The following is a 10,469-nucleotide window of genomic DNA, read 5'->3' as shown; positions in this document are numbered from 1 at the left end:
AAAAAAAAAAGAAATGAACCACAGAAAAGCCAATGAATATTACATAATATTCACAGATTGGAATTAGGTCAGTGTTTCATTTGCATCAGCTTCTTAGTTGGGTTAAGTAGATAGGAGAGTAGGAGCAGGGAGAAGATATGAAAATAGATTCCAAGCTGTAGTATTAGACTTTGTCTTTAGAGAGCTCTCGTGCCATAATTAGTTGGTGAAATGTTTGAAGATTCACACTTCATATGGTGGTTCAATTCTTGACAAATTAAAATCCTTTGCTAAGGAAGTCACCTATATGTCGCAACACTTATTTTTATTGGTAGATTGTAGTATTGTTCTCAGTATCTTCTATTCTTTCTGTGGGAGAATCAAATACTGGTTTTGGACTGGCTGTTGAACTTGCTTTAACTGAGGAAAGAAAGGCATGCAAAAATGCCATAGGCAGGTCTAAGGTTTAAGAATTGCATGGGGTTCTGCTGTGGTTGTGCTCAACCACTTATCATGAGAGTAAAACATTTTAGAAAAGAGCTGATGCTTTAGCTTGAAAATCAGATGAAAATATGGAACGGAGTTGGACATGTCTCCAGTAGTCATGTAACATGAGATAAATTACCTCTATCAAATCACTTTAGCAAATCACTGATATTTTGATGCCATTTGTTACTACATCATAACCTGGAGAAATATGACATAAACTATTTGAGCCTGTCTGAAATTAAAATACAGTTCCAATGTGGTCGGTGAATCAACTCAGGTGATTTTAATCAAATTCTGTCCTCCAAAATGTTCATTTCTGTCTCAGCTTCCAAGTTACCCAAGCAAGCAGTTAAATATGGATTATGTAAAAATTGTTCTAGGAATCATAGCAATTATTAAAATCAGGACTGAATTATTCAGGTTTGAATTTCTCTTGACTCACAGAAAAAGTGAATTTCAAGGCAGAGAAGCCTTTTTCCCTGTCAGGTAATGCAGCTCTTTCAAAAGTTTTAAATGATGCTTGTTTCTGAGCATTAAGCCCAAGAAAGCGTGATTCTGCTTGAGCAAACTGAGTAAAGGGTAAACAACTGAATTGCTCATTTATGTTGAGAGGCTGGAAGAAATAGATTATGTCATAGATATCTTTGCCTTTTCCTTGAAAAATGAGAGTGATGCTTTGGGGATTCTCTGGTTTTTTTTTATTTTAAATAAGTTGCTAAAATTAGTATTTCTCTGACACATGAGGTGACACTTGCCAATATTTTTGATGCAGAAGTAAAATGTAGAATTTTCTTGTTTGAGTCAGTGGCTTCTTTATTCCAGGCCAACGTTATTTGCAAAGCTGCAAGGTTCACTCCATGGATTAAATGTTAAAATTGAGAAATACCCTTGTCTTCCATTAGAAATACATCTTATTTTTCATCTATACCACTGATGATAATGAATTTCATATTTTTACTAGTCTCTGTGTAAAGTTTTGTACTAAAATTTCTGTTTTATTAAACAGTTTTAATTTAATATTAAGTTTCCAAGTGTCTAACTGCTCTTTATTGTACTGTTATAAAAATAGTTGAAAGTATGACAGATTGGGTTTGTTTCTCCCCCCCCCCATTGTTATCTGAGTGAAAGTTTACAAAGCAAATTGACTTTCATTTGACCATTTATCCCCATTTTGTTTTACAATACCATAGGGAAGCCATGCTCTTCCTACTTCCTTCCTGTAAGTCTCATTTCCATGAATTATTTTCTCCTATCCCTTACTGACTTCTGGGCTTTATCCTTGGGCAAATGCTGTTCCTTTGATCTTATATCATTGGGTATTCCAAGGACTAAGTGCCTTCCTAGTATTATTGGCCACCTTTAGGGCTGCCTATTGTTTGGCTGAATATTGAGGTACAGGAATAAAGTTTGTTCCAGGTTCAAAGTATAACTAATGCCCAAGGTAGGATTTCTTTCAAATTTGTGATGTCTTCTGTAAAATTCCTTTCAGAAACATTTCATTATTTTTCATTATCACATCAGTGTAGAAGTATCTCCTCAAACATTTAAATCTGATGGGATAAGATCAATAGTTTATAATCATTTCAATTTGAATTTTTTAAATGTTCATGGTTAAACATTTTTTCCTGATGATAATTTCTGATTTCTGTGAATTCCAAATTTTGGGTCCATTTTTCCCTTTTCATTGTTAATGTTTCCTTAAATTTTTTTACATCTCTTTACTTATTAAAAGCATTGCCTCTTGGCCATAACTATTGCCTTTTTTTTTTTTTTTACTATGATAGTTTGGTTTCTTTTTCAAGCATTTAATATGAAAAAGCCTCAGTTCATCTCTGTCATCTCACACTTTGAATCTTCTGATTGTAATTTTATTACAGAAAAATTCTCTGAAACAGTACTCACAGCATAACCCTCCTTTAATTCTCACCTTCCAATCTTTTACCATTGTCCTAATGAGGAAGGCCAGGCTTCTTGGTACTGCACACAGCAGCCATTTCTCTCTAGCCTCCTCTGTGGCCACTCCTGGGTACAGTCTTGACTGAGCCATATTAACCCTGGACAATGTGTTGTTTCCATGCCGTTGTACATGTAGTTCTGTCTATCTCAAAAAACCTCTCATCATCATCAAGTCAGAACCAACTCACAGCTGACCCTTTAAGGAGTTTCTTGGGCTGTACATTACATGGGAGGAGATTGCTCATCTTTCTCCCACAGAGATGTATGTGGATTTTATCTGCTAGAGAGGTGTGCATTTGGGGTTCGCACTCTAACACCCTATAGGCTAGACTATCAGAACTTCCTGTCTTTTACTAGGAGGCTAGTCAAACTTTATATCCTAGTCTTTAAGGTTCAACTCAGGCATCTCAATTTCTGGAGGAATTTCTCTGAATCTGCTAGGTTACATAAGTGCTTTCTGTCAGTTGAGAATTAGCATCTTGTGCACGTCTGTTTTAATTATTGGTCTGTCTTTCTGTATGCCACATTATACTGTATTTTTTGGCTGATTTATCTTTTTCTCCTACTTGCCTGTAAATACCTTGAGAAGAAAGGCTGCAGCGTATTCATTCTTGACTACCCAGTATCTGCTGTTTAACAGGGATTGAATAAGTGTTTGTCAGTTTAAGATTTTTGGATTCTTCATGCTTCTCCATTTTAAAGTGACTCTTTCTACATCTTGACAAGTGAAATAATAGGTCCTACTTATTCAGCATTCAGGAAGTGCTAAAGATCAGAGTGTTGTACTTTGTATGCTATTATGGTTTGGTTTTCTGAGAAGAGGTAAGAAATGTACTAACTGAACAGAGCTCTCAATAAAAGGCCAGGGATTTTCCTTTTTTTCTCCGTACTGCAAATGTCAAGATGTGCATGAAAAGTAAGAAGAGACAAAAATACTAAGTGGAAAAGACTGAGGCAAAGCGGAGAAGGTGATATAAGTGTCAATGAAGGGAACCATGGCAACAGCAGTGGTTGGCAGAGATTAGAATGATGGTGTAGGAAGCTGTCAGTTCATAGTGAGCAACAAAGACTGTCTCACTGAAGGGAGCTGGTGGAATAACTCACCCTCTATTAGGAAGCATCTGATGGAACTGCTAATGGGCCTTTTATGCTATGGTGAAAATGAAAACGGAGACGCACCACCCAGCACAGAAAGCCCATCAGTGTGAGGCAACATTCATTGCCTTTAGCAGTGTGGTATCACGCAGCAGCCTGCCATTTCCAGGACTGTCTGCAGTAATTTGGACAATTTACAAAGACAGGAAAAGTATACAGTGTGTTCAACATTAAGTGAGTACAAACCCTTTCTGATTTAGGATGCTTCCTTACCCAGAGTGCTCTGTGTCTGCTAGAACAACTTGAACGTGCCAGATTTCATCTCACTTGAAATCATTAACGTAGACTTTCAGTGAGCACTCACCTTTGACCAGTCTTCTACTTTTCCCAGACATCATAGCCTGGCAAGTCTCAGAAACACTTTCACACCTATACCTGTTACCATCAAGTATATTCTGACTCATAGCAATCTTGTATTGGAACTGGTCCAAATAATATTCAAGGATATATGATTTTTTTTGGAAGCAGATGTTTGGTCTTCTGAGACACCTCTGGCTGGGTTTGAACCACTAGCCTTTCAGTTAAGAACTGAGTCTTAAACCATTTGCACTACCCAGAGTCTCCTCTTCACCTCCTAACCAACCCCTCTTTAAAATACCTGCACATCCTCTTCTCATCTCTCTCTGGTTTTGCTTCACACTTGACTGACACAGACCTAGTCAGGTGAAGATGAATTAATCTTTTCTTTACCAAATCAACTATATACTAAAATCTGCATTCTCTCTAATTTCTTTCCTGATAGAGTTGAAGAAGTATCTTTGATTCATTTTGGGCTGTTTTCTCTGGCTGGATCCTATCTAATTTCACTCCATCCATTACTTTGCATTTGTATTCCAGTTGTTCCTATTTTCATTTATGTCATTGGTTTCCTCCTCTGTATAAATGATGTGGTTCACTGATATCATCATGCATTTGTTGCCATATATTGACATTAATGAAAAAGTATTGAATATACCATGGGCTACCAAGGGAACAAACAAAATCTGTCTCAAAGGAAATGCAACCAGAATGCTCCTTAGAAGCAAGGATGGTGAAACTCAGTCTCACTTATTTTGGACATATTTTCAGGATGAGCTAGTCCTTGGAGAAAAACATCATACCAGGAAAGGTGGAGAATGAGCGAAAGATAAAACCCTCAACATAATGTAATGACACAATGATGACCACAATGAGTTGAGCAGGATAGAGATTGTGAAAATGACAGGTAAAGTTCGAATCTGTTAGTCATAGGATCACTGAGTCGTAGTTAACTTGATGGCATTTAACAACAAGTCTTCATTGAAAACAGTAGCAATAGATTCATATCTCCAGTATTGGCCACATGGCCCTTCCCAGTGCCATCTTTTTCTTTGCTCTTAATAGCAAAACTATGTGCATAGTTGCCTCAATTATCAGCCTAAATCTATTTACCCCATACATTTCCACTACATCCCTAAAACTACTTCTGATTTCCATATAGTCGTATCCAATGGTCATGGTATTTTTCCCCCCCTTGATTTTCTAGAAGTCTTTGACTCTACATCACTCCATTCCTGAAGTACTTTCTTCTTTGGCTTCCATGATAATACATTATTTTTGTCATTCTTAACTCCCAAGAGGCTCCTTTTCCATCTCTTTTGCTGCCTCTGCCTCTTTTTCTAGACTAGGAAATTTTGGCATGCACCTAGGTGTTATCTCTGGATCTATGTTCTCTATTTACATCCTCCCTTAAACGGATTTCCTATATGGGGACTTTTATTAGCATCTGAATGCTAATTACTCTCAGTCTTGACTTCCCCTCTGATCTGTGTTATCTTTTGTTTTATTGCAGCAGACTTCTAAATGGTTTCTCTTTCTGTGTTTTCATAAGAGATCTAGAGTTAACAACATTGGACCTTGCATCTTACATGTGACCTATTAGGCCTTTTGCACCTGTCACGCTGAGCTTCTTGCAGTTATGTGAGTATACTAATCCAATTCATCGCTCAGTGCTTTTGAGCCTACTTTCCTCTGGCTGGTCTGTTTGTGGCTGCTCCTCATCTTTTGGTACTTAGCTCAAATTTTGCTCCCTTTGACAGTTCTTCTCTAGCATTCTCTTCTCAAGCCATGCATTCTGGCATCTGTTTCTTTGTGACGTTGCTTTGTTTTGTTTTCGTCAGAACATTTACTGACACTTTTCCAGAATTAACTCATTCATTAATTCACCTGCTTGTTATTTTCCTTTCCCCTTATAGAGGGAGCACATGAGCACAGTGGTCTTGTGTACTTCTATCACCCAAAATCACCATAACAACTATTGATTTAATATAAGGAATAGTCAATGAATTATCCAAGGCAGATAGACAGTTTTAGTCTTCACTTCCTCTTAGTTACATTAAACTTATTTAATCAGGGAGCTCTGGAGATCTCATCAATAGGGAGTTGTATGGCTAACCCAATGGGCATGCCTCTTTCTTAGCTCAAATCTACCAGCAGCTCCAAAGAAGAAAGTTGAATGATCTTTTCCTGGATGATTTACAGCCTTGAAAACCTGCCAGAAAATCAGCCATGAGTGGGCTCTGACTTAACAGAATTGAGTTTTTGAGGCTTTTAAAAGTATTTAAAGTAAATATAAGTATAACCTACAAATAAATCTCTCCTAGAATGAACTTTTGAGATGTTGCGAATAAACGTAATAATAAAGCCTTAAGATAAAATCTTTTTCTTATTGAAAAATATGGGAAACTTCTGCATATGTTTTACTGGTATTTTAGATTTAAATTCTTTTTAAGGGATCACCGTTCCAATTTGGAGTTCCCTTAGGTTTTAAGTGCCTTTTGGTCTATTCTCATCATAATTGTATTCCTTTTATATCTTCAAGGTCTCCTGTATCCCTATTAAAATTCAGCTGGTATAAATAACCATACTATTTTCCCTTTTCATCTTGTTCATGCCTAGCACTGATGATTCTGTTGGCAGCAGTTGTTCATTTTAGGTGAACATCATTCAATTAAAAATTATTTATAATTCTCAGATATTTCTATGGGTAAGTCACTAAGAGTTTAAAAAAATATCATCTATTCCATTCAAAAACATGTTACTCCTTTTATGTCCAACTGAATATGACTTTTTAAAAATTTATTTTATTAATTTTAACAAATTATTTACAAAAATTTTGGATTTCCATTAATTCATTGTTGCATTTTTCTCCCTCCCCACCCATCTCCTCTAGTTCACTCTTCTCTTTGAAAAGTAAGAAAATTTCCTTCAATGGTATAAAATCCCCCCTCCCCCACCCTGAGTACATTCCGCTATGAAACCTTCATTCTGTACTCTTGTCATAACCATAATACCCAATCATATATCGCTTTTAAACTGTTCTCTCCCACATCTGTTTCAATGCAGTATACATGATTTATCCAATTTTTCTCAGTCTCACCCCAATCCTGATGTCAGTCCCATTCTACAACAGTGGCACTATGGAATCTTTATTCTTTTGTGACTGAGATGTTTCACTCAGCGTAATGTCCTCCAGGGTCACCCATTTAGAATAATATTGCAGGAGTTCCTTCTTTTTCAATGCAGCATAGTATTCCATTGTGTGAATATACCAGAGCTTCTCTATACATATGTTTGTTGATGGGCACTTAGGTTATTTCCAAATCTTTGCTATTGTGAACAAAGCCACAATGAACATGAGTGTGCATATATCTGCCTGGGTTGCCATTATGGTTTCTTTAGTGTATATTCCCAGTAGAGGAATTGCTGGGTCAAATGGAATTTTTATTTGCACCTTTTGAGAAAGCTCCATGCAGACTTCCATAGTGGTTGCACCATTTTACGCTTCCATCAACAGTGAATAAGTGTTCCAGTTTCTCCACAACCTCACCAGTATTTGTTGTTTGCTGCTCTGTTAAATTTTGCTATTCTTACTGCGGTAAGATGATATCTTATAGTTGTTTTGATTTGCATCTCTCTTAGAGATAGGGATTTGGAGCATTTCTTCATGTATGTGTTGCCCATCTGAATGTCTTCTTTGGTAAAGTGTCTGTTCATATCCTGTGCCCATTTTTCAATTGGGTTATTTACCTTTATCTTGTTGTGGTGCTTGAGTATTTTATAAATTCTAGATATAAGTTCCTTATCTGACATGTAATTACCACTTTTCCCCAATATGTGGCCTTCCATTTTACTCTGCTGGAGAAGTTATTAGATGTGCATAGGAATTTGATTCTTAGAAGGTCCTAGTCATCTATTTTATATTTTATCCTTTCTTGGTTGTAGATTTTTCAGGATGCTTGGAAGGCTGTTTATGTTGTGGATTAGGACTTCTAGAGTTCTTTCAAGCTTTTTTCCCCTCAAAGCTTTTATTTTCTGTGTTCTTTAAAAACTGAGAGAAACTGACAAGAGGACACAGCTTCAGCATCAGCTGGAGACCAGGTTGTGCAGATTGAGCCATAAGGCTGGGCCTCCTGGGTTTGCAAAAGCAAAGTGGTGGGAAGTCCAGAAGCTTTTGGGCGTTCTGGGCCTGAGCAATGAGGTACAGCCCAGTTTTGTTTTGTTTTTTAATATATATGTATATATTGTACACTTCTCTGTAAGCACCCTGTGTCTGGAGAAATGTCTCGTGCGTGTGGGGACAGGGAAAGGTCCCAGGTGCTGGCACACATCCTCCTGAGCCAGTTTCTCTGCAAGGCTCACTGGCCTGGCCAGCATGCTGGGCTGCGGGCAGTCTACTGTCTTCTGTGAGTGAGGGAAGTTAAAATTCAGTTTCAACCCAGTGAGTAGAGGTGGGAGGCATAGGGATGGTCACCACTTGTCTAAGGAATTCCTGTTATTCCATGCCCCTCAGGTGGTCTGCTCTGCTGTTTTCTTTTTCTTTTTCCTTTTCTTCTGGGTAGGTGAGTCATGGTCTTTGGTTGCAGTAGCTTTTTAAATTCTCTTCTTCTTTCTTTTTTTTTCCTTTGTATTTTTTTCCTGACTACTTCTTCTCTTTCCTGCTGTTTGAGTTGCCTTCCATCTTCCACCTTCATGATTCCGGGACCCCCTTCCAGTTTTTCCTTGACCTCTTTGGAGTCAGAAGCCCCCTTCTCCTTCTTTTCTTCGATTTCACCACTGGCTTTGTCTTTCTTTGATTTTCCCTTTTGACTCCTGGAGGTCTTTTCTAGGGAACCTGCACCCTTCGCACTGTCCCTAGGCGTCAGCTTCTTCTTGCTTTTGGGAGTGGTGGCAGCCTGGTCTCCGGACAGCTTTCTCTTGAGGCCCACTCGGGCCTTCTTGCTGATCTCCTTGGCGGCATCCACAGTCTTCTGCCTCTCCTGCTCGAGCAGCTCGGCCAGAACCTTCGCCACAGAAGCCTGCACCTGGGCCTCGCTCGGGGGCCAGGTCTCACGCAAGAGGCGCTGGGTGATGTCTTTCTGCAGAGCCAGTGTGGAAGCTTGGGGGTCCACAGCTCCCTTTTTGGGCTTCTGAGGCTTTGTTTACGAGGTGGCCTTTTTTCTGCCTGTTTTAGGGGACATGATAGCAACTGCTTGTTGGGGCTCAGTCTCTGATTTGCTGTCTGGGACATCTTTGGTGGCCGGAGTAGAGGAAACTGAGGGGCTGGGGCCTTGCCTGAGAATAGCTTTCGAAGCCGGGGAATTGGCCAGGTTTGGTCCAGAGGACACGTGACCTGAGAGGAGAGACTGGAAAGGCTCCACCACTTGGTCCTCACTGGACTCCGTGGTCTCTTCCACCACGGTCTCCCTGCTGGCTGGCACTGGACCTGGCCTGTGTGCCACCTTGGCGTTTTGGGCCCCCTCAATATCCTTTTCACTCCCTGAAGAGCTGTCAGTGCTGTCATCTGAGCTATTGGAGGCTGTGACTTTGGGGGGTTTCAGGGGAGTGGCTGTTGTTGGCTGGGTTTCAGGAAACTTGGGGTTTTTTACCTTGTTGGTCCCTCCAGGGCTGCTCTGAGCATTCAGCATAAGAGATTTCCTAGAACACTGCTGACCCCACTTGACGGCTGGGACCTGGCAGAAGAAGGCTGAGTCTCACTGGTCTTCTGGGCGAGGACCTACAGTGCGGCCTGGGTCAGTGGGAGGGAAGTTGGGTTCTTCTTTGCCACCTGAGTGGCTGCTGTCTTTTGCTGCTTGCCTTCTGCCACCTTTTTGGACTCGATGCTGCTGCTGGCTGCCACTGGTGTGGAGAGGTTGGTTCTAATGACAGGAGGAGTCAAGCACTGGGTAGTCGGGATCGCATCCTCATCCTCGCTCTCGGAGGAAGAGCTCTGGGCTGTGCTCTCCCAGGCCTGGGCCTTCCTTGGTACACTTGCAGCCTGGGCTGGTGTGGGGGTAGCAGCTGGGCCAGCTGGACTACGATTAGGGTCGACAAAAATCAGAGGGGATTTAATCACCTGGCCAGATGGCAGTTCGTCCTCACTGCTCTCTGATGACCCCTCTGTGTTCTTCTCCGGGGGTGCTAGGGCCTGGGTCTTGCTTCTGGCGGGTTTGCCGTTACTGTCTTTCCGAGGGGACAAGACCTGGGCAGGTACCTACTCGCCACTGTCTGACTCCTCACTGCTGCCCTCCGTGTCCTCCTTTGGTTTTCCTGTCTGGGCAGCTACAAGCCCCGCTTTTCCAGGGGGTGCTGGCCCAAGCTTTTCTTTAATGAAGTGAAGTGTATAGTCCTTGGTTTTAGTCCTAGGTCCTGATCCATTTTGAGTTGGTTTTTGTGTATGGAGTAAGGTGTGGATCTTGCTTGAATTTTCTTTAGGTTGTTGTTGTTGTTATGTGCCGTCGAGTTGTTTGTGACTCATAGTGATCCTATGCACAACAGCCCTAAACCCTGCTCTATCCTGTGCCGACCGCACTGCCTCTGACACACCCATCCCGATTACCCCAGTCACCGAATCAATTCACCTCATACAGGGTCTTCCCCTCCTGCGCCGTCCC

General features: G+C 40.6%; 1 protein-coding gene and 1 pseudogene across 1 annotated transcript in view; both read right to left on the bottom strand.

Annotated features, from left to right (window-relative positions):
- RGS13 (regulator of G-protein signaling 13) overlaps positions 1–10,469 on the bottom strand; it is a 44,932-nt gene that overhangs the window by 18,662 nt on the left and 15,801 nt on the right. The window lies entirely within an intron of this gene.
- LOC102870810 overlaps positions 881–10,469 on the bottom strand; it is a 14,615-nt pseudogene continuing 5,026 nt past the window's right edge.

This window comes from Elephantulus edwardii, unplaced genomic scaffold, assembly GCF_000299155.1.
Source record: "Elephantulus edwardii isolate Elephantulus edwardi_28Jun2011 unplaced genomic scaffold, EleEdw1.0 scaffold00078, whole genome shotgun sequence".
Classification (NCBI taxonomy): domain Eukaryota; kingdom Metazoa; phylum Chordata; class Mammalia; order Macroscelidea; family Macroscelididae; genus Elephantulus; species Elephantulus edwardii.
The sequence above is the reverse complement of the archived record's forward strand: the minus strand, read 5'-3'. Positions and strand labels throughout refer to the sequence as shown.